A 27592-nucleotide genomic window follows, 5' to 3' on the forward strand; every position below is an offset into this window, starting at 1 on the left:
AAGATACAGTATCGCCTCAAGTCTAGCAGTACGACTTTCGGACGATTTCTGGTAGGGATCTTTAATAACCATAACATGGGCATTACGACCAAGGTCTCTGTAAATCTGACTACTGTTACACCATCTCTAACACATGGCTGCGATACATTATCTACTTACAGAAGGCACATCCGATGTTTGGAGAAGTACCAACAGTGCAGCCGGGCAATATCGTCAAACATCAACTGTGCAGGACGGGCCACATTGTCCATGTGCCTGAGTGCCACCTACCAAAACAAATTATGAATTCCCAGCTAAAGGATGGTAAAAAAAAAGACCACAGAAACGATAGAAGAGAAGAGAAGATGCGAAATCGAAACTGGTAACTGGGAATCTATTGCACTTAACCCTCCAGTATGGCGTCGCAATGTTTGGGAAGATATTCAGCACTTCGAGTAACTGAGGTGGAGAACAGCGAAATATTAGGGGGTAACAGCAACGCCTGAAGATAAGCAAGGCTACGCAGCTACTCCGCTCCGCAAGAAATATGTCAGCAATGTGTAAAAAACCTGCAACTCCAGGACTGGCATATACAGCCACTCAAGATTCCATAGAAACAGACTTTCGAAAAAGACAATCATATTTGTCAGCAAGTGGTAACCGATCAATCACTTTTTTTAATGAAGCATTTCGATTTGTACATCACCTTATAAATCAAGGTAACGGAAAACAGTCCATGACTGCAGTGCCTTAGACCGCACGGCTAAGTTGAGGAAAAAATTCGTTTGCCATCTTACCGGGATTAGCCCTGCGGTCTAAGGCACTGCAGTCATGGACTGTGGGGCTGGTCCCGGCGGAGGTTCGAGTCCTCCCTCGGGCATGTGGCTGTGTGTTTGTCCTTAGGATAGTTTAGGTTAAGTAGTGTGTAAGCTTAGGGACTGATGACCTTAGCATTTAAGTCCCATAAGATTTCAAACAAATTTGAACATTTTTTGAAAGCAAGTCGTACACAGGTATGGATTCGTATTTCTTAGCAATAAGACATATATTATTCATCGTGCCCACTATAGCACTGATGCAACCTTCTAACCAGCTTGGATGTGCCCACCATACCAGTGCCGACATCCAATATGTAAAGGACCTGTTACAAAAGACGTGGGCCAGCTAGCCTTAGGAGTGGATACTGTGGTTTCAGTGTACCGTTTCCAACTGAATCAGCCCAAGCCAGACCGGGTGCAACATTATACTTATAGTTGGGCTTACACTGCCAAGTCCCTCGCAAATTTGACTGGATGTTGTAATCACTGATATGAAATCAAGTACCCTTCCAGTCAATAAAGTTTCCCTTTCTTTCCTACACCCCGTCTGAGTGCTTCACGTTCTATGTCAGGTCGTGTGCACGGGGAGGGCGAGGACTAGCTCCGTATTAAAAACTGCTTATTACTTTTTAATACTTGACCAGTTTAATGAAACAAAAAACAGATTGTTCCTGACAATGGTAGAATTGTTATGCATTACTGAAGTTCAAGATAGGCAGCACTATTATCTACCAATTTCCCCAAACGTATGTGATTGTTTGCTACAGACTTTTGCAAATAATTAATCCAACGGTACGATTCCAAGATATTGGCGAAGTCGCTCCTGCAATTCATCAAGAGTTTTTGGTTCTTGCTCTTTCACCCGCCACAGAGGAAGAAATCGCAAGGTGTTAGGTAACGACTAAATGCTGGCCATTCAAGGGGTCCATGACGTGCCAACCTGTGTCCTGGAAAATTGCCGTCGAGCCAAGCGCGGAGAGGATATACAAAGTGAGGCGGGGTTTTATTTTGCATAAACGTTAGGCCATTGTAACTGTTCCAAGTGCATACAATAGTGTGAACATAATTTTCAAGCGTGTGAGGACACCGTTCTACATTTTTTGTTTCTGTGTCCCTAATGAGATATGGACACGCAACTCTCGTCGATGTCATGCCGCACAAATGGACGAAAATTAAAAATTAAAGTACCGCATTAGACTGTTGTTTATTTACGGTGTTATATTTACACTTACATAATCATGATTTCGGCTTCAAAGTGCCATTATCAAGTGTTCTAAGTGTTATAAATGGCCTGGGATAGCGGTATTGACTTTACAGAAATATATTATGACTGTGGCCCAGCATTATGAAAAAATTGTGAAACTTCAGATCTTTCTTCAGAGTAGTTCGCACTGTGAGCCTGGTTAAACCACTTTCGTGAGATGCCTGTTTCTGTGATTTCCGAGGCCTTCGAGTGAGCATTTCCTTAACTATTAGCACATTTTCCTCCGTTCTGGATGTTAAGGGTTCGCCGATTCTTTTACCATCTGATAGAGAACTTGGGTACATTAGCTTCGGTTGAAAATTCCTTATGGTCCTTGCATCTGTTGAGGCACGAGATCCTTTCATACTTCGCCACCATCTCTGTACATGTACCACGGTTTACCAAACTTCGTACTCGTGAAACGTCTTTATCTGAACCGGTCCATTGATCTTGGTAAGCATTCTTTTATTTGATGAAATTCTTAACGACGCAGTTTTCGGTACGACTAAGCCTGGAGAGAAAGATGGACGAGAGATTGAGTGATGTTACAGTGGAATTTCAAGGCCAGCGGAGACGGTCTTGTCCGCAGCTCGTGGTCTCGCGGTAGCGTTCTCGCTTCCCCAGCACGGGGCCCCGGATTCGACTCCCGGCGGGGTCAGGGATTTTCTCTGCCTCGTGATGACTGGGTTTTGTGTGATGTCCTTAGTTTAGTTAGGTTTAAGTGGTTCTAAGTTCTAGGGGACTGATGACCATAGATGTTAAGTCCCATAGTGCTCAGAGCCTTTTGAACCATTTTGAGACGGTCTTTTTCACTTTCAAACTCATAACTGTGTTCCGTATGTATCTGTGTAATGCATTCATGTCACAACCTTCCTCCCCCGACTCGTCTGCCCGTATGAATGTGTGGTTTGTCTGTAGCTGACACTTCAGATTTTCTTAGTTGCCAGAAGATTTCCTTGAATGTTAAGGGCAGTTTAGTCAATCTTTGTGTACAGCTTTGAGAAGTGTTAGTGGCCACTGGTCAGGATCCATTGTGAGGCTGGTACAGGTAGAAACCGATTAGACTCTCTGAGCCCTTCCGGGTTGCTGTAATAGATCCCGGTGAGGTGGCAGTTTGGTTTTTCTATTCCCTAAGACGCCGGTGATTGAGGGTGCTCTGAGTAGCAGCTTTAGTTGTTAAGATGAAATATATATCGTATGGGACTTAACTGCTAAGGTCATCAGTCCCTAAGCTTACACACTACTTAATCTAAATTATCCTAAGAACAAGACACACACCCATGCCCGAGGGAGGACTCGAACCTCCACGGGAACCAGCCGCAGAGTATATGACTGCAGCGCCGAAGACCGCTCGGCTAATCCCGCGTGGCTGTGTTTCTTTCCCACGGTCACTATGCTGTACCACGGGCGTTTTTTTGTAAGCCACGAGACTTCAACTCAAGCACCTCTCCTGCTCCAACTGAAATCTCAGTTACATCGCGAAGTAGAAGTGCTGACGTTTGGTTAATTGATGTAAAAATTTACTGAATTGTACGGAATTCCGGAATTAGGCTTTGTTCTCTGAAATTGACCGTTTAAGCCAGTCACGTTATGATCCAGTGAGCGTCGTGTGGTGTAGGATAGCTTAATTCTCAGTTCTATCTTTTGTTGTGTGAATGACCATTGTGAATGTTGTGTGTTTGATCTGGATAAATTGCAATCAGTAATTAGCAGACTTCACCCCACACTTTTCGGTTCCGTTGTTGCATTGTATAATATAATATGCATCGAGATTCACACGCCAGCATTCCAAGAAACTGTGTTAACATCTCTGTGTGTGTTACTTTTAATGAGGATAAAAACGTTAGTTATTGCTAAATTCGTTGCTGCTACATCTCACAGCGCCATTCCGCTACCTAGCCAGGATCTTCAAAATCAGTTTGCACTTCCCACAATAACGTTTCACTGAAATTTATGACTATTATTGTAAATCAAATATATAGATTTGTATTTTATGAGATCGTCATATGGCGTGTGGTGGCGCCCTGCTGTGATTTTCATTAATTAATATGTAAATAAATTTGGCCCATGAATTAAAAATTTTGTCTTTGGTACTTGTTAGAGGCAAGAAAACGTAGGATCTACTTGCGTAGTCATTCTTGGGATTTAGGAAATCTGAAAATAGATATGTAGCGAAGCTGATCCTGCCAGTAACTTTCAGTAGCAAAAGACGGCAGGTATCATTCACAGGGGCGCCGACGCAGCCCCATCACGCACAGTTTGACGTTGTGCCTTGATCCGCTACTGACATGTGCAATAACATAAATGAGATGTAATGTAACAAATTACACCATTGTAAGAAGCAAAATATTTCTTGTTTCATGTAAATTAGCTAAGCATAAAAAATGTTATAGTCAGTTTTCAGTAGACAGTAAATTCTCATCCACTCTGTGCATCATCACTCTCTCCCATTCGCTGGGCTGCATCGATTTATAGTGGCTGGACTGGAGTTCACGAATTGATCATCCGTCGTGTACATTGTTGGTAAATTTCGGTAACATTTCTCTCTCTTTGTGTCTCTGTCTCTATCTCCCTATCTTCCTCTTCCTCTTCCTCTCTCTCTGTCTCTCTCTTCTCAAGCTCTCTACGATCCCTCTCCCTGCTGCTAACACGCACAGTATCGTTTGCATACCCTACCTGCACTTAATTTGGTCCAGACGTTTGCGGCGCTGCCTCTAAGACCGCCTTTCGGTTGGCTTTAGAGCTAAGCAACGGTGTCCGGGTGCGCTAAGATGGTGAGCTTGCACCTTTAGGCATTACCGCCTGCTGCCGGCGTTACTGCCCTTTGATGTCTGCGAATGCCTTTGTACTGGCGTGCATACTGTGGCAAATATCTCTCTCTCACACACAAGGTGCTAGAGAAATGACCACGTCGTAGCCGTATAGTAAACGTACTCAACCCAGTCTGAGGGGAGAGGTCTCTAGTGTCACGGCGAATTTCACTGTTCTCATATGTAAGCTGGACCTGTTCGAAACGCTCTTTGATAGCAGCAGAGTGCGACATAAGCTGACCGCCACTTATGACAAGTAGAAAAATTTTGGTTCGTGGATATTAGTGATTTAGGACTCACAGTACAGACACGCAGATGTTGACACTAAAGGATTCCACGGTCACTGTCAAAAATTACAAAAGTCTCAGGAGAGCTGCCGGTGGGACAGATAGACTCGTGGTTGGGGATATTTGCGAGGGGACAATCAGTTACCGCTTCTACCATTGGGAGAAAGAGTAACTTCGCGAAAACTTTACTGTAAAGTCGATTATCAGAGCTACTACGACGATAAAATGGTTCAAATGGCTCTGAGCACTATGGGACTCAACTGCTGAGGTCATTAGTCTCCTAGAACTTAGAACTAGTTAAACCTAACTAACCTAAGGACATCACAAACATCCATGCCCGAGGCAGGATTCGAACCTGCGACCGTAGCGGTCTTGCGGTTCCAGACTGCAGCGCCTTTAACCGCACGGCCACTTCGGCCGGCTACTACGACGATACTTTCTACTCTAATATACAGGGAGAACATTAATAAAAACCGACAAACTGCAGAGACGGATTTCTGACGGGAAATGGAGGACAAAAGTTCCTATGAACGTGTGTCCGGAAATGCATCGTGGCCAGTGTAGATGTCACTGCAGTACAGAAGTTCCTTTGACCACGCGCACAGTGTTCCTTGACTGCTGCAGGCTGTGTGATCGACGTAGCTTCATTTAAGCAGCCGATTGATCCTGTATGCACTTCGGGAAAAAGTGGATATGATGTCATCGTACGGCCAAGCAGATAGAAACGAAAATAAAGGCAGAAACCTTTCCTCTAAATCTGGTGTGCACACCGTGCACCGCCTCCCTGCACGTTCGTCCGTCTGAAAGGGCCCACAATCGCACAAACGCCCAAAAATAGCTCAAAATGTTGGGTGAGGGTACATGTTTTAGTATAGCCATGTTGCCTGTCGATCGTTTCCATCTGCTTGCTCTCACACACACAGATACCATCTCGGCTTGTTCTCGATATGTATAAAGGAGCATCGTGCTGCTTACAGCGCGCTACGTCAACCACAAAACCTGAAGCACACAAGAAACACAAAGCACGTGGTCATAGGAACTCTCATTCGTCAGTGCCGTCTACTGTGGCAACGCTGCATTTCCGGGTCAATGTACATAGGACATTTTGTCCTTCATTCACAGTGAGGAATGTGTTTCTGAAGTTCGGCAGTTTTATTAATGTTGACCCTGTATAAAGGCCTACTGAGTTTACCTAACTGTGAAATACTCTATCCTTGTGTGTGGTGTACCTAACACACTGGACGATGTCTAGTGTACTGTAGTAAAATTTTTAAATGTCTTTCAGTCACAACAGATGTCATTACCGTTTTCGACCTATTTCCTAAGTTCCATATAAACTCGTCAACTGAACGGGCCGGTCAAGTGCTCTCAATGAAAGTTCAGGCTGAATACATACATATTACAGACGATGATAATTATATGTATGTACATCTCGCCTAAACCACGAACTCACTTTAAACCAAACTCGATACATGTATGACTTACTGTTTGGAAAAAAAAAACACTGTGTGAGTAAGAACCACATACCTATCAGAGAGGTGGCGGTGAGGGTGAAAAGAAGTGCAGCTCCCGACATGCATATTACCACACTATATTCTTCCAGTATTGTTGAGTGAGGGTAACGTATTTCACTAATAATGAAAAATCAAAATGCCCTGGGTCCTGGGTTCGAACCTCACCACTGCCTAAGGCGGCCAAACATTTCTGGCAAATTAAGTCACCTACGTTATGCCAACGCCCTTGTCAAAAGCGATAGAATCAGCAAAGTCCAACGGCATGAGAATGTAAAAGGTAATAAAAACCACTCAATTAAAGATACCGATTTGTGTCGACAAAAAATGTGATGTGTAATAGGAAACGTGTCATTCCGGATTAGTTTCCAATTCGGGTCTCCGGGAGGGGACTGCAAAAGAGAACGTGACAATGAGGCAAAGAATGAACAAACAACGAAAGGCGAACGCCATACGAATCGGGGTGTGGGCTCTCAGTACTTCCAAGTTATCAGGGAAGCTAGAAAATCTGATAATGGAAATGCAGAGGGTAACTTAGATACACTTCGGGGTCAGAGAAGTAAAATGATACTAAGACAAGGACTTCTCAAGAGATGAGTAAAGCATAATATCAACAACAGCAGATAATGTTATAACAGGATTAAGGATACGTTGTGAACAGGAAGGCGGGGCAGAGATTGTGTTACTGTGAACAGTTCAGTGGAAGGGCTGTTTTCATCAGAATCGACAGCACACAAACATCGACAAAAATAGCTCAGCTATACACGCCGTCGTTGCCAGCAGAAGATGAGAAGGTAGAGAAAGTACGTGAGGATATTGAACGGGTAATTCAGTACACAAAGAGATGTGAAAATCCAATATTCATGGGGAGTAGATGAAACGATTGTTGTTGTTGTGGCCTTCAGTCCAGGGACTGGTTTGATGCAGCTCTCCACGATACTCTATTCTGTGCTAGCTTCTTCATCTCCCAGTACTTACTGCAACATACATCCTTCTGAATCTGCTTAGTGTATTCATCTCTTGGTGTCCCTATACGATTTTTACCCTCCACGCTGCACTCCAATACTAAATTGATGATACCTTTATGCCTCAGAATATGCCCTACCGCCCGATTCCTTCTTGTAGTCAAGTTGTGCCACAAATTTCTCTTCTCCCCAATCCTATTCAATACCCCATCATTAGCTATGTGATCTACACATCTAATCTCCAGCATTATTATGTAGCATCACATTTCGAAAGCTTCTGTTCTCTTCTTGTCCAAATTACTTATCGTCCAGGTTTCACTTCCATACAAATACTTTCAGAAACAACTTCCTGACATGTAAATCTATACCCAATGTTAACAAATTTCCCTTCTTCAGGAACATTTTTCTTGCCATTGCCAGTCTACATTTTATATCCTCTCTACTTCGACCGTCATCAGTTATTTTGCTCCCCAGATAGCAAAACTCATTTACTACTTTAAGCGTGTCAATTCCTAATCTAATTCCCTCAGTGTCACCCGCCTCAATTCGACTACATTCTATTATCCTCGTTTTGCTTTTGTTCATGTTCATCTTATACCCTCCTTTCAAGACTCTGTCCATTCCGTTCAACTGCTCTTCCAAGTCCTTTGCTGTCTCTGACATTTTACAATGTCATCGGTGAACCTCAAAGTTTTTATTCCTTCTCCATGGATTATAACACTTACTCCAAATTTTTCTTCTGTTTCCTTTACTGCTTGCGCAATATTCATATTCAATAACATCAGGGATCGGCTACATCCCTGTCTCACTAACTTCCCAACCACTGCTTCCCTTCCATGCCCCTCGACTTTCATGCCTGCCATCTGGTTTCTGTACAAATTGTAAATAGCCTTTCGATCCCTGTATTTTACCCCTGCCACCTTCAGAATTTGAAAGAGAGTCAACATTGTCGAAAGCTTTCTGTAAGTCTACAAATGTTACAAACGTAGGTTTGCCTTTCTTTAATCTATCTTCTAAGATAAATCGTAGGGTCAGTATTGCCTCACGTTTTCCAATATTTCTACGGAATCCAAACTGATCTTCCCCGAGGGAGGCTTCTACCAGTTTTTCCATTCGTCTGTAAATAATTCGCGTTAGTATTTTGCATCCGTGACTTATTAAACTAATAGTTCGGTAATTTTCACATCTGTCAACTCTCGCGTTCTTTGGGATTGGAATTATTATATTCTTCACGAAGTCGGAGAGTATTTCGCTTATCTCACACATCTTGCTCAATAGATGATAGAGTTTTGTCAGGGCTGGCTCTCCCAAGGCTGTCAATAGTTGCAATTTAATGCTGTGTACTCACGGGGCCTTGTTTCGACTTAGGTCTCTCAGTGGTCTGTCAAACTCTTCACGCAGTATCATATCTCCTATTTCATCTTCATCTACGTACTCTTCCATTTTCATAAAATTGTCCTGAAGTACATCGCCCTTGTACAGATCCTCTATATACTCCTTCCACCTTTCTGCTTTCCCTTCTTTGCATATACAACTGGGTTTCCATCTGAACTCTCGATATTCGTACAAGTGGTTCTCTTTTCTCAAAAGTTCTCTTTAATTTAACTGTAGGCAGTATCTATCTTATGCCTTGTGAAATATGCCTCAAAATCCTTACATTTGTCTTCTAGCCATCCCTGCTTAGCCATTTAGCACTTCCTGTCGATCTCATTTTTGAGACGTTTGTATTCCTTTTTGCCTGCTTCATTTACTCCATTTTTTATTTTCTCCTTTCATCAACTAAATTCAATATTTCTTCTGTTACCCAAGGATTTCTATTATTCCTCGTCTTTTTACCTACTTGACCCTCTGCTGCCTTCACTATTTCATCACCCAGAGCTACTCATTCTTCTTCTACTGTTTTTCTTTCCCCCATTCCTGTCAATCGTTCCATTATGCTCTCTCTGAACCTCTGTACAACCTCTGGTTTAGTCAGCTTATCCAGGTCCCATCTCCTTAAATTCCCACCTTTTTGCTGTTTCATCAGATTTAATCTACAGTTCATAACCAATAGTTTGTGTTCAGAGTCCACATCTGCCCTGGAAATGCCTTATAGTTTAAAACCTGGTTGCTAAATATCTGTCCTACTATTATATAATCTATCTGAAACCTTCCCGTATCACCACGCCCCTTCCATGTATATAACCTTCTTTCATGATTCTTGACCCAAGTGTTAGCTATGATTAAGTTATGCTCTGTGCAGAATTCTACCAGTCGGCATCGTCTTTCATTTCCTACCCCCATTCCATATTCACCTACTACATTTCCTTCTCTTCCTTTTGCTGCTCTAGAATTTCAATCACCCATGACAACTGAATTTCCGTCTCCCTTTACTATCTGAATCAGTTCTTTTATCTCTTCAAACATTTCATCAAACTCTTCGTCATCTGCAGAACTAATTGACATATAAACTAGTACTGCTGTGGTAGTCGTGGGCTTCGTGTCTATCTTGGCCACAACAATGCGTACACTATGCTGTTTTCAGTAGCATACACGCGCTCGTGGTTTTTTTTATTCATTATCATACTTACTCCAGCATTATCCCTATATGATTTTGTGTTTATACCCTGTACTAACCTCATCAGAAGTCTTGTTCCTCCTGCCACAGAACTTCACTAATTCCCACTATGTCTAATTTCAACCTATCCATTTCCCTTTTTGAATTTTCTAACCTACCTCCTCGATTAAGGGATCCGACATCCCTCGCTCCGATCAGTAGAACGCCAGATTTCTTTCTCCTGATAACGACGTCCTTCTGAGTAGTCCCCGCCCGGAGACCAGAATGGGGGACTATTTTACCTCCGGAATATTTTATCCAAAAGGATGCCATCATCACTTAACCATACAGTAAAGCTTCGTGACCTCGGAAAAAATTACTGCTGTAGTTTCCTCTTGCTCTCAGCCGCTCGCAGTACCAGCATAGCAAGTCCATTTTCGTTAGTGTTACAAGGACAAATGAGTCAATCATCAGACTGTTGCTCCTGCAACTACTGAAAAGGCTGCTGCCCCTCTTCAGCAACCAAACGTTTGTCTGGTCTCTCTACAGATATCCCCCCGTTGTGGTTGCACCTACGGTACGGCCATCTGTATAGCTGAGGCACGCAAGCCTCCTCACCAACGGCAAGGTCCATGGTTCACGGGGGGAAGAAGAAATGACCACAGAAGAATATGGGATTGGGACAGGGTATGAGAGAGGGGAATGAATAGTTGAGTTCCGTTATAAGTTTCTCAGAAAATGCCGGGTGATGCGGGAAGATTCCAGTTAAAGAAAATGCCGGGAGATACGGGAAGATTCCAGTTAGATTACATAATCAGACGGAGATTCCGAAATCGTATATTGAAATGTAGAGCGTATCAAGTAAGAGATTTAGATTCGGATCGCAAATATGTAATGATGAAGAGCTGGCTGAAGTTTAACAGACTAGTTACGAAGAAACAGTGCGCAAAGAGGTGGGGTACACAGGTACTAAGGAAATAAGAGATACGCTTAGATTCCTTTGACGCTATACATACTGTGGTAATGCATCTTTCAATACCAGATGCCGCTGAAGTGGGATGGACATTTCTTAAAAGGGCAATCGCACAAGTTGGAAAAGTGAAAACCAGGGCCATAAGGAAGATAACTGTGAAGAAATAATTGGTAAGATAAAAAATACTTCAGCTGATCATTTGACCGACGAAAGAAGGAAGTACAAAAATATTAACGGATATTCAAAATACAAAAATATGAGGTACGTAGATATGAAATTAATAGGAAGAGCATGAAATATATGGCAAACCTTTGCTCGAAAAACGTGAAGTAATCGAAAACGAAACGGTGTTCGAAAGAACTGAATCAGCATACAGGAAAGTCAAAACAACATTTGGTGAAATTAAAAGTAAGAGCGGTTAAATTAAAAGTGCAGTGCGAATTCCACTGTTAAATGCTTCTCTATCGGGAGAAGGACATGACTGATGAGGTGATGGAAGAAGGAACTGTAGACGACGGGGAAGAAATTACGAAAACAGTTGTAGAATCAGGGTTTAAAAGAGCTTTGGACAACGTAGGATCAAATAAGCAGGAAGTGATAACTTTCCAATGGAACATGTAAAACCTGTGGGGCAAGTGGCAACAAAGAGAGTATTCACATTGGCGTGTAGAAAGCATGACATTTGCGATATACTGTTCGACATTGGGAAAAGCATCATCCACACAATTCTCTAAACAGCACGAGGCAACAAATGCGAGAATTATCGCACAATCAGCGTAGCAGCTCACACATCCAAAGTGGCTGACAACTATGATACACAGAAGAATGGAAAAGAAAAACTGAGGATTTGTTTGATGATGATTAGTTTAGCCTTAGGGAATGTAATGACGCCTGAGAGGTAGTTCTGACGCTGTGGTTGATAATCGAAGCAAGACTGACGAAAAACCAATTGCTATTCATATTGCTCCTGCTGATACAGTACGACGGACCACAGCCATATGCTGAACACGTTGGTCTCCTGTCGGTGATGCCACGCGGACGTCTGGGGCCCGGACTTCTTGCGACCGTACATTCTCTTGGCCACCTCTGCCAGTAGTTTTGTACAGTGTCTACATTCCAGCCAAGTCTTTCTGAAATTTCACCGAAGGAATATCCATCTTATGTTACGCATTTACATATACTCCTTCAAATTCAGTGAGGTGTTGATAGTGGAGTCATTTCGCCTTAAGGGCATTCTTGACACACATCAACTCATCACGTTGAATCTGAAAGGTAATTAACCTTACGACAGTTACTGTACGTATTAAAGCAAAACTGATTTACCTTCTAATAGTGGCGCTAAACTTGAGTAATCGTCCTTCATGTGCGGAAAAACAGAACTTGTTGATATTGCGATTTTTTCCGACATGGTATATTAAACATTTGTGAAACGTATGTGACACTTGCGTATGTGGGGCAAATTCCCTGGTAAAATATTCTTCTAAGCCCATGCATCAATTTCAGTCAATTTACACAAATATTTACTGACGGGAAAGAAATACCGTAGGGGTAGGAACCACCAGCCTCCTACTGGGGTGGAGATGATAACGTGGAAATGCAACAGTTAAAGAGGAGATGGAGGGGATGAATAAAGACAAGGCACGGAAGGAGAGGGACAGGGAGAGAGAGGAATGTGATATTGACAGATAGGGGGAGAGAGGATTGGAGGAAGTGGGCAGAGAATGGGGGAGATGAATATGGACAGCAAGGGTGGAGGAGAAGATACAGGGGGTGAAGAGGAGATAGAGGGCAGGAGGGAGTGGACTTAGAAGGAGGAGGAGATGGACTAAGAAGCAAGGATCAGATGGACAGAGGGGGGAGGGGGGGGCGGAGCCGATTGGCAGAGAGAGGGGAGGAGCAGAACAGACAGAAGAGAAAGAAGAGGTGGACGAAAAGTATTCGAATAAATACATACCTGGAAAGCGGCGTCCACTCAACTACTTCTACAATAAAACAAAGCCACTGTGTTTTGCTAAGTCAGCATGCCTGTTCTGTGCATGTCATCATCTTATGTCAGTGGTCTACATTGAAACTGTTAATTTACATGCGTGTATTAGAGAACTATAACTCTCGATTTTCTTGCGTTTTACTATTAACGTAGATAGATGTGAGGAAGATTTTTCTTTTATTTCATTTAAGTCTGTGCATTCTACTGAAAGGTTTGATATTTGTGTGTTGGGAACTGATACTCTATTGCGGGGTTCATCGCCTTTTTCTGACACCTGTGAATTGTCGGTTTTCCTTTTCATGAATCAGATTTACTCGTTTGACCGAGTGTATTTTGATAACTACAGGAAGCTTATTGCTTATGTATTTTGTGGCGGACACACTACTCTGTAGTATTATGCTCTCAGAGTTCTTTGCTTGAGTGGCGTGTGGTGTTCTGAAAAGAAACTTCATCCTACGGTATGTGGTTAGCGCGGCAAACAGAGAATGCGGATGCCTTTTCAAAAGAATAATTACATAACTAGGAGGAATTCCAAGGAAATAAGCCACAATCAAAAGCAGTAAGTTTTAGCACGAATGTGTAGTCCATGAAAAGAATCATACTTGAATACTCATGAAAAACTTTCAATGGTAGCTGCAAGTCAGTGCGAGAGCCCTAATCCACCCTTCGTCCCCTTCCATCTACCCGTCTCCTCGCCGGACCTCACAAAAATGAAATTGCCTTTAGAATGAATTACGTCTGGATGATGACTGATGCAGGAAAATAGCTGTGCAGATCGGCGTTTTGGTTCGTGCAGTGAGCGGTTCTCTCTGCGCTGGTGCTTTAATTCTTCCTTAAAGTGTACCACCAAGTAAAAAAGTTGTGAATCGACTTTTAATTTGTATTGTATTTTCATTTGTTGAAATGAAGAAATCGAAATTAAGGGCATACTATACGGTAATAACATTTGATAGAGAGAGCACTACAGATTTAGAGTACTTGAGAAGTGAGGCGTGAATTTGCAGAAGCTCACAGTGAAACGACGTGGACATTGGTAGAATAAAGAGAGCTGAGGTTTGAGGAAAATCTATAACCAAAGATGCTCGAATAAAGAGAGGACAGCTTTTAATTGATAACAATGGAAATGAAAGTAATCCATAAGAAGAAGCAGAATTTTCAAAATTATTATAGCTTTTCTTACGTGATTGTCTACTCCTGCAAATTAATTTGGAAATAGTATATTTGTTCCATCAGACGTACAGATTTATGTTTATTCTTCACCGATTTCGATTGTTACAGTTATCTACAATGTTTTACTCCATGAAGATGATCGAAACAATCAAAACCGGTAGAGAATAAAAATAAATTTGCACAGCTTTATTCCAAACTTCTTAATTAACACCTAGTAACAGTAAAGCTCTGTAATAAATATGAACATTTTAAATGCGTTTACTTAATGCCGGTCGATGTGGTCGAGTGGTTCTAGGCGCTTCAGTGTGGAACCGCGCGACCGCTGCGGTCGCAGGTTCGAACCCTACCTCGGGCATGGATGTGTGTGATGTCCTTAGGTTGGTTCGGTTTAAGTATTTCTAAGTTCTAAGGGACTGATGACGTCAAATGTTAAGTCCCATAGTGCTCAGAGCCATTTGAACCACTTGTTTACTTAATTTAGTGTATTTTGGACTTCAGACGCCACCTTTCCTCAGATACTAATGAACCAGTTGCACATTTTCGTTTCCAAAATTCTACCTACAATAGAATTGTTGAGAAAATTTTATTGAATATTTCCAATTAATGTATATCTCTCGACTCTTATGTTAGTAGAATAACGATACTGCGCTTAACATGGTGTAGGAACATCAGGACCTTGTCCTGAAAAGCGAGAAAATTTTATGTTTTATTTCATTTATTTCAAGAAAGTGTAATACCAACAACGAAAAGAGCCCAGAAGCCATCAGTATCAGTGGTGGCAAAAGGTATCGCTTTCTGTTTGTTGATAGTATAGTAGCCTTAGCATATTTTGGAATGAACATTTTATCTGGTATATAAACAGCCAGAAATTTACAATAAACACTACCACAACTAATAAAACTGCTGGATATCGATAAATTAAAGAAAGAAGTAAGGGTGAATATGAGGGTAAGAAATATGGTAGTAATGCAAGTGAATTAATTTTTCTACTTGGGAAATACAATAACACATGCCAACAGAAGTGTATGTAATGACCAAACAAGACATTTAAAAAAAAAATATTTTATTAACAAACGGCCACATTATTATAAAAACAAGAAAGAAATGACTCATCAAGAGTAATAGGGTAACTTGTGTTGTGCACCACTTTTGTCATCAAATTGGTATAAAATTAATTACAAAAATTGTTCACTGATCAACTAACTACTCCCCTCCTGATTACATCATGCGCTTTCCCCAGCTAGCGCTTTGGTCACTGCCTACCTGATCCCAACCCTTCCCTCCCCTCTAAATAGCGGGAAATTGAAATTTTTATGGGAAAATCAAAAATTTTACGAAATTCCAATTTATTGGTGGGAATATCAAATATTGGGTGTTCACCTTAATTTTCAGCGACCAACTGACCTCGTTCACAACACTACTGTCAGAGGATGATATTGGCCCTTCCCAATCCCAACACTCCCCCACTCCAACTCTTTCTTTCTCCTCCTCCACTTGTGAGGCAACTTCAGTGTCTGCAGAGCTATCAGACAGGTCTGACATAACTCTTTACTCTGTACTACGTGTTGAATGGACGAGATTTCTGTATCACACGAGGAGGAGTTTAATGGTCATATTAGCTGTAATCATGTAGTTGAAGACTGTGTTCGTAGCTCTCTACATGCTGCTTGAAAAGTGGTGATACTGAACAAACATATGAAGAACACAAATTTACTTCATCAAATAATGAAGGTGCAGCAGTTCCAATTCACAACTCATGTGGATAAATGTGTATGCAGGAACCGCAGATTACTGATGAAAAACCAAGTTAATCTTCCGAAGCACAAGAGGCAAGACATTAACCCAAACTGGCGCAAGCACCAATCTGAGCACAATATGTTCATTTGGGGATATGATGGTTACAAAGAGAGAGCAGTTTAATAAGTGTACTACATGTAAGCAATTATCTGAGGACAATTCCCACAGTTCCCTACACCAAGACTGGAAACAAAATATAGTGGATACGCACAGGGTGTATAATTTCATAAAATAATGGCTATGGGTTGGGATGGGGTGAAGGTGCACTCAGATAGATGTTTGTGCTGGAACTGCCAACCTTTTCTGAAATTGGCAGAGGTGTTTATGTCTTCAGTGAGTTAGTTTATAATATCACCACCAGAGGGCGCTGTTGTCCAGCCTGACCAAATTTGCCAGGAACCAATAGAACTGCAGGAACGGTATATGCGGTCATGTGATCGTGATGTAGAGGATATAAGTTGAACACAGTAGCCCTCTTCTCTCATTATTGAGTCAGTAGCGATGAAGCGTCATTTGCAGCAAGCAAAATCGTCCAGGATACCTCAGCAGAATAGGAAGAACCAGAAGACTAAGTACTATTATGATGCATTGCACCTCTTCTTCTTTGTCAAGTTCCATGTCCGATGCTTATCGTTTCATTCTTTGTTCAGCAACCTCCAGCAAGTCTGGACCTGCATCCATAGTTGCTGCTCGTGCATCCAACTTACTGGCGCCTGCAGTGAGAGCTACATGGAACCCAGTAAATCACCTACCAGCATGTTGGAGCAGAACAAGGAAGTTTTTTATCCAACCTGCTTATCGTCCTTGGAAACAAAGAAAACATCCAGCTAGTCCCTGAATCTCTGAATAGGTGTACTGGTGGTGCTCAGCATTGGTTAGCATGATATGAAGTGTTTCAGAGAACCCCAATACCCTTGCAAAGATGTGACGATACTGTGGAAGGGAACTACCAGTCCATCCTAGCTCTGCATTGCTCTTTGCTTCAACATATAATCTGGCATACTGTGCCTCAGAATGGTTAAATACAAGTTTACATGCAGCTCCTTAAGCTGATGCTTGGTGTATGCAGATATAAATTTTAATGTGTCCAAAATCGTTAAAGTGAGGTTTATGGTGTTGGAATGGGGAGAACTGCACAGTATGGAACCATACACCATCCAACAGAAGACCACGGAGTATCACCCATTTGTTCTTCCCCAGAAAGTTAATGTGGTGCTCTAACTCATTCATGACAGTTGCATATGACCACCCAGCACTCCATGTTTGGGGGGGGGGGGAGGGGGGGGGCAACTGTTTATCAACAACAGCCAACAGTCACAAACCTGTTTTGTCTATGCAAGAGAGTGTTGTACATATTGCACAGAAACGTACCCTGTATTAAAACAGTGTGGAAAGATTTTGTGAATTTTATGTATATATATATATATATATACACTCCTGGAAATTGAAATAAGAACACCGTGAATTCAATGTCCCAGGAAGGGGAAACTTTATTGACACATTCCTGGGGTCAGATACATCACATGATCACACTGACAGAACCACAGGCACATAGACACAGGCAACAGAGCATGCACAATGTCGGCACTAGTACAGTGTATGTCCACCTTTCGCAGCAATGCAGGCTGCTATTCTCCCATGGAGACGATCGTAGAGATGCTGGATGTAGTCCTGTGGAACGGCTTGCCATGCCATTTCCACCTGGCGCCTCAGTTGGACCAGCGTTCGTGCTGGACGTGCAGACCGCGTGAGACGACGCTTCATCCAGTCCCAAACATGCTCAATGGGGGACAGATCCGGAGATCTTGCTGGCCAGGGTAGTTGACTTACACCTTCTAGAGCACGTTGGGTGGCACGGGATACATGCGGACGTGCATTGTCCTGTTGGAACAGCAAGTTCCCTTGCCGGTCTAGGAACGGTAGAACGATGGGTTCGATGACGGTTCGGATGTGCCGTGCACTATTCAGTGTCCCCTCGACGACCACCAGTGGTGTACGGCCAGTGTAGGAGATCGCTCCCCACACCATGATGCCGGGTGTTGGCCCTGTGTGCCTCGGTCGTATGCAGTCCTGATTGTGGCGCTCACCTGCACGGCGCCAAACACGCGTACGACCATCATTGGTACCAAGGCAGAAGCGACTATCATCGCTGAAGACGACACGTCTCCATTCGTCCCTCCATTCACGCCTGTCGCGACACCACTGGAGGCGGGCTGCACGATGTTGGGGCGTGAGCGGAAGACGGCCTAACGGTGTGCGGGACCGTAGCCCAGCTTCATGGAGACGGTTGCGAATGGTCCTCGCCGATACCCCAGGAGCAACAGTGTCCCTAATTTGCTGGGAAGTGGCGGTGCGGTCCCCTACGGCACTGCGTAGGATCCTACGGTCTTGGCGTGCATCCGTGCGTCGCTGCGGTCCGGTCCCAGGTCGACGGGCACGTGCACCTTCCGCCGACCACTGGCGACAACATCGATGTACTGTGGAGACCTCACGCCCCACGTGTTGAGCAATTCGGCGGTACGTCCACCCGGCCTCCCGCATGCCCACTATACGCCCTCGCTCAAAGTCCGTCAACTGCACATACGGTTCACGTCCACGCTGTCGCGGCATGCTACCAGTGTTAAAGACTGCGATGGAGCTCCGTATGCCACGGCAAACTGGCTGACACTGACGGCGGCGGTGCACAAATGCTGCGCAGCTAGCGCCATTCGACGGCCAACACCGCGGTTCCTGGTGTGTCCGCTGTGCTGTGCGTGTGATCATTGCTTGTACAGCCCTCTCGCAGTGTCCGGAGCAAGTATGGTGGGTCTGACACAGCAGTGTCAATGTGTTCTTTTTCCATTTCCAGGAGTGTGTATATATATATATATATATATATATATATATATATATATATCGCACATGTTTATGATTTAGAGCAGCGTATCCATACAGCACTAACAGATGCTAACGGCCAGTCTATAACATCTCTGGATGAAATACATGCCGAAATATGTGCTTATAAGAAGGCTTTGTCCTTTAAATTCTCTATAGGAATGAAGAAGAAGGAACCAGTTAATTTCTTTGGAATAGTGGATTCTACATGTGATTATTAGCACATGTTTTGTGAAGGCGGTGACTATGTACCTCAAAATGTGTAAGTGTGTTTTTTTTCTACTAAAGTCCACTGCACATCAAACCTGATGTAGTCGGTATCATGGCGGGCTGGTTGAATCATTAGGATTTTACTGTATGCTACTAGTCCTGTGAAGAAGAGCTGAGGAAGGGAAAGAATGAGGTACCTCTCCCTGATACCGTAAGAGTGATAATTATGGGTTCATCGAACTGTAGCAAGACAAATATTCTCATGTCACTACTGATGCACCGTGATGGAACCTCCTTTGAGCATGTATGTCTATTTTCAAAAGCATTCTTCCCTCAGGTATCAGCTACTAATGCAGATTCTGCATGATGTTGATGATGTGACTTACACGATATTCAGCCAATCCAGTCAAATTCCCCTGCTAGAAAAACTAGAGCCCAACATGTTTGTATTTGGCGAGGTTGCTGTGGAAAACCAAGATCAAATTCAGTGATAATTCTGTTTTGGTTTTCATATGGTTATTGACAGTTCTATTTGAGTCAACCATATTCCATAATGCCAAAAGAGTTGGTGAGGCTAATGTAACTCTCATTACAGCTTTCAGAAAAAAAATTTGAGTCTAAAACACATTTACCAGCTCCATGTAGAAACTGACATGACATTCAATGATACGTGCAGATTCCTGGAATGGCACACACTACATGTTTCTTGTTGTTAATAAATCAAGAAAACTGAATGACAGCCGATACAGATGGAACTTGCAGGCGTTTCTGTGTACACAGTCATAACAAAATTATTGGGTATTTTAGTATACATCACACCATTGACAAGTTGATATGTACATCAGACACTTAGCCCGAGATGATAAATGTACCTGTACATAGAATGCGTATGTATTCGGTTGGAAAATTCGAGTCTGCCGAACGTAAAGTTAAGGAACTGGAGACGTATACTCAGCGCCTTTTGAGACTGATCAACGAACTAGATGCTAGGGTTGGGAACTAGGGAAGTTCACCCATATCACTCTGAGAAAGGAAGTGGACGACTTACCTCTAAAGGTTGATGGAACTCAGAAGTTTGAACGAAATATGTATAAGGTGCAGCCTGTGAAGCCGCCCGCTTGGTATGTAGCCGATAAAGATGATGCTGTTCCACGTTTCATTAACCATCACTGTCACACTATGATAGGCAAAACATTAGGTGTCAGTGATGAAAAACCATACATGTTGGGCATACAGTCTATGACTTCAAATGAAAAAACAATCCATATAGGCGAATTCGGAAGAATTCCGAAGGACACCCGTTGTACTGAATCTCATTTTCCTAAAACACTCAAAAACAGTGGGATTTTCATCTAAATATCTGGAGATATATGATTAAATACTACACTTGACTGGTGCACGCAGGAAAGCAGAAAACCAACGCAATATGAAACACAGACATCATAAAACCATTATTAGTAGACGATGAGTATAGCAGTGATGACGGTATTGATATACAGCATATATGGGTCAACGATCAGCCCACTCAATATGCAAACTATGTCGACGCCAACAAGATAATAGATCGACTACCACTGACCATGGCATCAGCTGTTACACTCATTCAACTGAGGTTGTCTCAGTAATTTCAGATTTTAGAGAGAGAGGTGTAATCAAATGGGTATGGGGTCAATAGTTTGAGTACTGCAGAAACAAGCACGTAAAACATAGCCTTGTAGGCTAGTTATGATTAAGTGTTTGGATGACTTATGGTAGGAAAAATAAGAGAATATATACATGAGCATGATGGATTCAAATATATTTGAATGGTTACTGATGCACACTCCAAATCTTTGTAGGAATTACATGTTAAAACAAAAATAGGGAGAAATATTGTGGATGTACTTGACCATCTGTTGCATACAGGGTTAATGTGAGGCTGCGGTGTGGGAAGTATCACTACTCAACATTCACTCTCCTGAAGTCGAGTATCGTGAAGTCCTGAACAGAACAATAAAAAGTCTATTGTGGATGCCTTTTAATCCTTGCATCTCATACAAGCTGACAGAAATACTACCAGAAACAATCGCCTAGTATAATCGAACCAAACATAGCACAATAAAAATGAGACCAATCGATGTCCGTGATAGTGGATTTATCAATATAGTGTACTGCCTTATTAAAATGTTGGATCCACGTAAACAGAAATTTAATGTGGGTGATTTGGTACATTTCTCAAAACATAGGACAAAAATTGAGAAGCCACACCCCCCAAACGGGTTGAGTGAGATATTCACAGTTTCCAAAGAGCAGAGAACAAATCCCAGAATTTACGTATTAAAGGATACCAGTGGCACTGAAATTTGAGTTTGTTTTTACACTGAGGAAATGCAGAAGATTCTCATAGAGGATCTTATAAGATGTCGAGGGAATAGAACACTAGATAAATGGCTTGGTTTTCCTACAGTTAAAACATCTGGATTGAGACTGAAGATTAGCTACACAAAGGGGTTCACAGAGCACAACCAGCACAGCAGCACAACATGCGTGATAGCAGACGCATTAATGGAGGCGGTGGTACTCTCGACAAACTTCCCGTCGAACTGCACATTACGGGGTATAATTATTGTGTGCCTCGTATAAAGCTTCAAAAATATTTGGCTATTGGTGATGGATTAACCTGCTTGACAAGGCATGTTTTGGAACGTGAGATCGCATACATAAAACGTAAGGCTCTCCCAGGACGCAACGCTGCAGATCGAATTTTTGCGGGTAAAACCGAGGCAATACGTGCGAGAAGAGATACCGATATAAGACAGCGCACTGCAGCATTTGTTTGTAACTGATAAAACCGTGTGTGGCAAAATTACGTTGTGCTTCGGTGTGAATTTCAAGCGAGTTATGAATGCCGAATGTTGTTCGCAGAAGAACAAAAAGAAGATGACGACCTAGAGGGAGGAGAAGAAGAAGTCGAAGCCAGGGCAAAGGGTTTTTAAAAAAACTGTATTCTGACAGCGATGTACGAAGCTAAAAGTGCTCTGAAGTATAATGGAGCTATCAAGCCTCCCAAGGTTCTACCGATACCCAAGACATCAGGTGGAATTACCCCCTTCCTCATTCCTGCCCTTGCAGGCTTCACCGGTTGGTGCTGCTGTTGCTGCTGCTATTGCCAGTACAGTGAAGAAGGCACAAAGCTCCCAGGAGCACCTTAAGGAAGCAAGAATACATAACTGCATGATGGAAGCAGCAGCCATCGGAAAAGAACTGTACCTTAAACGATGTCAGAAACAACCATGTTCCTGCACAAATAAAAAAAAAAATCGCCCTTTAGGTATCCCCCTGGATAGACCGCCTACAAATGCAGATCTTCTCAAGTTTTATCAGAAAAAAGATCAGCATTCCGAGGTCCGATGGGTGCTTATGCAGCATACATTACCAAAGATTACGTGGAAATTGTGAGGAAGTTGAATTGTGAATTCAGATGTTCTTCGGGGGACCAGGAACCCACTGGGTAGCGTATGCTAAGAAAACCACAAATAACGTCTGCTGTTTCGACTCATTTGGAGAGTTACAGCCGCCATAAGAGTTACAACGATACTTCGCCGACAGGAGACATGTGTTCTGCAATTTTTGTCGCTACCAAAACTTCTATGCCTATTTATGCATCCATCTGTGTATCATATTCCTCCTAAAGCGTATGAAGAAGTACACATGTAAGTAGATGCATTAAGTATCCACCTGTCAGTTTAGGTTCAGGTGAGATGTCTTATAGTCTGACTTTAAAAATCGATCGTCAATATTATGAGTGAATTATTTGCCACCAATTAATTTAAGCAACAGGGAGTGGAGTATTGCGCTGATTGAACTGGAGACATACAACGGTATTCAGGAAATCAGAATAAACTTCATCTGTAAAATAATGGTGGAAAACAAATTGTGAAAATAGAACCTGGTGCATACGATATGGACAATTTAAATCAAGTTTTATAACGGCCTGGAAGAGGGATGGCGCTGCGTGCTAAAATCAACACACTTAAATCTGAAACAAAGAAAACGATTTACTTAACCAGAAAGGAACCACAACACATCTACTGGCATTCACAAAAGGACAAATTTCGAAGAAGAATCCTAATAAATTAAACGGATCGGGTTAGCCAGTGGATATATTCCCCATTAGTACAATCCGTGTCGAGTATAACGTTGCAGCCGGCCGTTGTGGCCGATCGGTTCTAGGCGCTTGAGTCTGGAACCGCGCGACCGCTACGGTCGCAGGTTCGAATCCTGCCTCGGGCATGGTTGTGTGTGATGTCGTTAGGTTAGTTAGGTTTGAGTAGTTCTATGTTCTAGGGGACTGATGACCTCAGTAGTTTAGCCCCATAGTGCTCAGAGCCATTTGAACCATTTATAACGTTGCAACAAGCTATTAACAACAGATTGAGTTACACAATTCACGCATTCTTCCCAATAGTATAATATCATTTCGACTGCTACCAACGCTGTTTACCTCTCAGTAATAGTTCAGGGTTTGGACTATACGGAGCTGTGCATTGAGGACCAGTATAATCGACTTGTCGATCTTTGCAGCGTGGAAATCATTGCATGGCTCCATCTAAATTGGAACCAGTGGTGTCCTTGAACGTTCAGAGATCCAGAGGCAGTGGCGGCCTTCAAGCAGCACCAACTTGTTGGAGGCAGAGTCGATGACTTTTAACTTGCCAGACAGTAAGCATCGGCGGCGAGTTTCAACCAGTCATGAATCGCAGTACCCTCGCATTTTCAACGAATAAGCGATGGGCGTTAAGTACAAAACCAAAGTGAACAACGTTCAGTGCTCGACTTCAAAATAGAACAGCAAAGTGATAACATGTGAAAACTGCGTGTTTCTTAAATCAGTATGTCTGGAGCCATGCAATGATATTGTTCGGTATGGCCTGTGGAATTAGATGAGTGTATTATACACCAGAAATACGTCTCCTATAACACTTACGCATCAACTACCTTTAACTGAACAATGAAGCAAGGGTCACAATCCAGTGCCAAGATGCTTTAACCCTGCGATGCAAGAGTTTCTAATTACTTGATGGATCATTTACGAAAAGGGATGGTACTGCTTCAGTGGCATGGAACCTTACACATAATGCTTTAGTGTTGCTGTTTCATGAGATACAATGTGAACTTAACAGGTTGAGATTGACAATGCACACATTTCAGGCAAAAGAGGACAATGTAATTAAATCTGGACCTATAGACGTATGAACTGAATTTGAGTCTCCGGCAAATTGCCTGGAACACACTGCAGCTTATGCACTAACTCTACGAGTCCATGTGATTAACTATTGACCACTCCCGGTGTTGCGCAACGAGCTGCATAAATGAAAATGTGCTGCATGATAGCCAGACCATTCCACAATCGTATCTAAGGGTGTGAATATTATTGCAGACGCTCAGAATTTCTATAAGGAGGACCGTATGAAGTTCACATTTAAAGATGTCGGATTCGCAGCGTACGCAGATGATGATAGAGTAAGAGATACATTCTCAGCAAACACTGCATCAATGAGTTCTTTCAAGGATATGAAGTGTATTAAAACACGGAGGAGTGCAGAGTGGTTAACACATTTCTCCCACGGAATTCACTGGGATAATCCTGGCAAACCTTATAAAGATATGGTGATGTCGCTTCGATTATTCGACCACATGGATACCATTATTTAGTCAAAACTGGGAAGTCGTCAGGAGTCCTGCTCTCCATCGCCACAAGAAGATGTGTGAAAATAATGTTGCAGTGACTGGTTACGTAAATGCAGAATTGATTTGAATTTTGATGAGACATAAAAAATATTTAATTCACAACCTGTTTTCTCTATTTCTTTTACACACACTTTGCCCTGGATAGTCTTGGGCATACATTTCTCATCCTATGGTAGGTATGGGTCTATAAATACAACAAGGAAGACATATAATAACAAATTTCTTCATTTATTCAATTCTCACAGGGTTAATTCAATTATTAGCACAATTCAATCCTTGAGACTACAGTATTATTATGATATTTCATGGAGAATAATTTACAGCAAGCAGTAACTATGCTCTTGGAATTACTACTTAGTTCTTGAGGTATAGTTCATTATTTAAGATGATAATGCGGTGACTGAGATTACAATTTGGTTCTGATGTTACAGTGCGAATATTTTACAGGAAACAAAAAATCTAAACTACATGTTCACACAAATACAGGGCTGTTACAAATGATTGGAGCGATTTCATAAATTCACTGTAGCTCCATTCATTGTCATATGGTCACGAAACGCTACAGATACGTAGAAAAACTCATGAAGTTTTGTTCGGCTGAAGCCGCACTTCAGGTTTCTGCCGCCAGAGCGCTCGAGAGCGTAGTGAGACAAAATGGCGACAGGAGCCGAGAAAGCGTATGTCGTGCTTGAAATGCACTCACATCAGTCAGTCACAACAGTGCAACGAGACTTCAGGACGAAGTTCAACAAAGATCCACCAACTGCTAACTCCATTCGGCGATGGTAGGGCAGTTTAAAGCTTCTGGATGCCTCTGTAAGGGGAAATCAACGGCTCGGCCTGCAGTGAGCCAAGAAACGGTTGAACGCGTGCGGAGCAAGTTTTACGCGTAGCCCACGGAAGTCGACGAATAAAGCAAGCAGGGAGCTAAACGTACCACAGCCGACGGTTTGTAAAATCTTACGGAAAAGGCTAAAGCAGAAGCCTTACCGTTTACAATTGCTACAAGCCCTGACACCCGATGACAAAGTCAAACGCTTTGAATTTTCGGCGCGGTTCCAACAGCTCATGAAAGAGGATGCGTTCAGTGCGAAACTTGTTTTCAGTGATGAAGCAACATTTTTTCTTAATGGTGAAGTGAACAGACACAATGTGCGAATCTGGGTGGTAGAGAATCCTCACGCATTCGTGCAGCAAATTCGCAATTCACCAAAAGTTAACGTGTTTTGTGCAATCTCACGGTTTAAAGTTTACGCCCCTTTTTCTTCTGCGAAAAAAACCTTACAGGACACGTGTATCTGGACACGCTGGAAAATTGGCTCATGCCACAACTGGAGACCGACAGCGCCGACTTCATCTCTCAGCAGGATGGTGCTCCACCGCACTTCCATCATGATGTTCGGCATTTCTTAAACAGGAGATTGGAAAACCGATGGATCGGTCGTGGTGGAGATCATGATCAGCAATTCATGTCATGGCCTCCACGCTCTCCCGACTTAACCCCATGCGATTTCTTTCTGTGGGGTTATCTGAAAGATTCAGTGTTTAAACCTCCTCTACCAAGAAACGTGCCAGAACTGCGAGCTCGCATCAACGATGCTTTCGAACTCATTGATGGGGACATGCTGTGCCGAGTGTGGGAGGAACTTGATTATCGGCTTGATGTCTGCCGAATCACTAAAGGGGCACATATCGAACATTTGTGAATCCCTAAAAAAACTTTTTGAGTTTGTGTATGTGTGTGCAAAGCATTGTGAAAATATCTCAAATAATAAAGTTATTGTAGAGCTGTGAAATCGCTTCAACCATTTGTAATAACCCTGTATTTCACTGCAGAGATACTAATAAACGCTGAGAACATTTTACAACTAAATCAATAATTCTGAACTGCAGTTCAGTTCTTTAGAGACAATTTGGTTCAGATATTTATACACAGAAATAATTTTAACTTACTAATAAGCATTTAGAATACCAACAGATATTTAAATCTATGGTAATAACTAAAGCAGAGATACTTTTACTACACCTAAATTATACAGTCATACAGTTCCAATAGCGTGGGTTGAACAACTACAATAATTCTGATGTACTATGGACGCTTAGAAACCAATGAGTCTTGGATACCTAGCGGCAGGTGATGATGCAGGCGGTGCGAGGGTGTTTACTTACACAGCATTCACAAGCCGTGTATGAATAAATAAATCTAAATTCTTTAACTTTTTTTCACATACGAGGTATATACAGATACACTTATACACAGTTTTTTTGTTGTTGCGATCTTCAGTTCAGAGACTGGTTTGATCCAACTCTCTATGCTGCTCTATCCTGTACAAGCTTCTTCATCTCAGAGTAACCACTGCAACACACATCCTTGTAAATCTCCTTAGTGTGTTCGTCTCTTGATGTCCCTCAACGATTTTCACCCTATATGTTTCATTCCAATACTAAATTGGTGATCCCTAGATGCCTCACAACGTCCCAACAACCGATCCCTTCTTCTAGTCAAGTTACTCTTCTCCCCATTTCTATTCAATACCTCCGGATTGATTACATGATCTACCCATCTAATCTCCATCATTCTTCTGTAGCACCACATTTCCAAAGCTTCAATTCTCTTGTTGCCTGAACTATTTATCGTCCATGTTTTGCTTCCATATGGCTACACTCCATACAAATACTTTCAGAAAAGAATTTCTGGCACT

Source organism: Schistocerca serialis, chromosome 7 (assembly GCF_023864345.2).
Source record: "Schistocerca serialis cubense isolate TAMUIC-IGC-003099 chromosome 7, iqSchSeri2.2, whole genome shotgun sequence".
Taxonomy (NCBI): domain Eukaryota; kingdom Metazoa; phylum Arthropoda; class Insecta; order Orthoptera; family Acrididae; genus Schistocerca; species Schistocerca serialis.